General features: G+C 31.6%; 1 long non-coding RNA gene across 1 annotated transcript; it reads right to left on the minus strand.

Annotated features, from left to right (window-relative positions):
* On the minus strand, nucleotides 1–2925 carry LOC130467134 (uncharacterized). The gene is made up of 3 exons (XR_008927293.1): nucleotides 1956–2925; nucleotides 519–797; nucleotides 1–220 (listed from the first exon to the last, which is right to left on the minus strand). It is a non-coding gene; the product is annotated as an uncharacterized lncRNA (long non-coding RNA).

A 2925-nucleotide genomic window follows, 5' to 3' on the forward strand; every position in this document is an offset into this window, starting at 1 on the left:
TGCCACGTGTCATAAGTGGATTTTAAAAATAAAAAGAGGAACACAGGGATGAGATGCCAAATGTCATCATGTCATGAGTGATTTGGTTTTTTAAATACTAGGTATTGATGTGTTGTCAATTGTGATTTGAGAAATGAAATTTCTTGTCCTTTTATAGATGAGCTTCCGTTGGTTAGTTCTCATGTTTCCCTCAACTTCCACCAACAGTTACTGCTTCTAACTGCAACCACGTTCAGAAAGAAACAAGGGAGACTCAATCAAACCACCTTCAACACGTTCAGTTGAAGAAAATACACGGAGAAGTTTTAGGAACAAGAGAAAAACTTTTTAATTGGAAAACAAAGATTTGTAATTAAACCAGGATCCAAAGTTAATTTTATTAAATTAATTTTATTTATTTTTCAAAAATTTTTCTAATAAAACTTCATTTTATTACTGTTAATATTTTCTCAAAAACGTATTAAACTACATGTGTTCCTTTTGTTCCAATTTACTCATAAACAATATTAAACACTTACATAAAACCTAAATATAAACGCATATGGTGTAGCTTTCACGCTGCATCTCTTAGAAGTTTCACTCGAAGACTTCACGCATTGTTCCTTCTGTGGAACATCGAAGTTCCTCATGATATACGAGGAACCACCTTAGGAACTCAGGTTCCGATTCTTGTAAAATGATTGATTCTTCACAGTAGTGTCTGACATTGATTGTGTTGCTTGTATATGTTCCATTGCTTAGTTTGTCCAACTTAGGCACTCCTCAACTTAGCATTGTCCATCAAAGGATCTCGGGACCTAAACAATACCACATTTAACCAATAATCATGAAGTTTGCTTTGTCATCATCAAAACTTAAGGTCAACATATATGTAGCATTATTTCCATTAGGGAAGATTAGAGTGTTAGAATGTAAAACATAAACAAAGAGGTGCAACCCTCATCAGGGCCGGTCCTGACCTTTCAGAGGCCCGGGGCGAACCTTAAGTAAATGGGTCCTTTATACACAGTAGGAGCTTTTATTTTTTGATATCCGAAATTTCAAATAAAATACTACTAATACCTATATGAAATTTTAACCTTTGTATGTTGTAACTTTGAGCCTTTGACTTTTTAATTTCAACTTTAAAATAATGCACGAATTAATATCACTTTTAAAATACACCATATAACATTTGGGTCATGTATATATTATTTCTCTTCTAATAAAGCACGTTAAAATAATTTACAGAAGAAATAGGTTAATTCATATAAAAAAAATCAAACTAAAATATAATACGAAAACCTATTCTTCTTTGAACTTTATCCTAAAAAATATACAAGGTATAATATAAAAAGATGCTATGAAAATAAAATATAAAAAGATAAAAAATATTGAGAAAGATGATTAAAAAAAGAGAAAGAAGAGGACAAGACGCCAGACGGGAAGAAAAGCAACTGAATTACATATAATGACAAAGAAAACCAAAAAAATAGTTAGTGGGCAGTAGGTCTCTCGAACTCAAGCACCCGGATTTAATCTGAACCTTAACAACCAACTCAACAGTTAAATGTTTCATCAAATAATGCAGTTTTGTTTTATATATAAATACAACCGGACTTCATTTTCGGGGCCCCTTTCTTCCGGGGGCCCAGGGCGGTCGCCCCTTATTTCACCCCTCAGGGCCGGGCCTGACCCTCATAACATCAACACAGAAAATCTGGATTTTACTCCCAACCAAACTCATTCTTTAAATTGATATTTGAAATAGAAACTTGAAAGTGTAAGCTTCCTTCATGTTTGTTTTAATATTTTATACTTTGTAGTTTGTTATATTTATAAATTATTTTGATGCATGTAAGTTTTTTTTGTTTTTTAAAAAACAAATAAATAAATAAGAAAATCCTTTCTGTTGATGAAGAAGAATGAGGATGACTAACAGACTAAGCTAGCTAGTATTTAATGAGTCGCTTTACCTATTTCCAATTTGTTTAAGGACAAATTCATATACTGCAGTTGACTCGTATGTAGTCAAACATACTCTTCTATGGTAACTAGACAAGAGCCTTTGAGCTCAATTTGTAGGAATTTCCCAAGCAAGATACAAGGTCAAATTCTCATATCTCCAGCTATTCAACGTACCTAACACATGTTTTGTACGTATTTGTATTCTTTTTAGAAAAGCAAAGAATAGAGTTCTTCGATCAATGCACTAAATTCTCCATTCTTAATTATATACCATGTTTACCGGTTGTACATAAAAAATTGATGAAACTGTAAATGTTAATTTTAGATACTCCGTATTGTGTAATTTTAAATTAATTAATGCGAAATTTCCATTGCACCTAAAAAGGGAACCCTTTAGGAAATGGCTAAGAGAAGGCCCAATGGTCTAAACCCAAAGTCCTAAACCAATATCGACCAAGTCGCGATTAGCAAGGAAATTAGATTAGATCTCGTGCACGCACGGATATTTTAAATTTATTATTTGACTACTTTTATAAAATATTTGAGTTTAAAAAAAGTTCAAAAAGAAAGTAATACGAAGTATAAAAGATCCTGACAGATTTTCAGAAGATAATAAAGTTTGTATTTTACAAATATTATTTTTAGAGAAATAAAATTATACGGAGTAGATGAAAATTTATATATTGAAGATAAAATGAATAGGGAATTATAAAAATTTAATCAAATATACTTAATCTTTTGCATAAGAAAACATAGAAATAAATAAATGAATAAAAAGGGGAAAAAAATTAGCGGGAAAGTTTTCCACCAGAAATTGACACGTGTCATTCATGGTGTCTCTTTTAGTAAATAGTAATAGATAATAGATTAGAGAGAGAGAGAGAGGGGCTAATTCAGATCGAAATCGACCACGAACCACGGAAACAGGACGATTAGTCCGTATTTAAGCAAATAAATTTTCTAAGGACAGAAAATTCA

Source organism: Spinacia oleracea, chromosome 2 (assembly GCF_020520425.1).
Source record: "Spinacia oleracea cultivar Varoflay chromosome 2, BTI_SOV_V1, whole genome shotgun sequence".
NCBI classification, from domain to species: domain Eukaryota; kingdom Viridiplantae; phylum Streptophyta; class Magnoliopsida; order Caryophyllales; family Amaranthaceae; genus Spinacia; species Spinacia oleracea.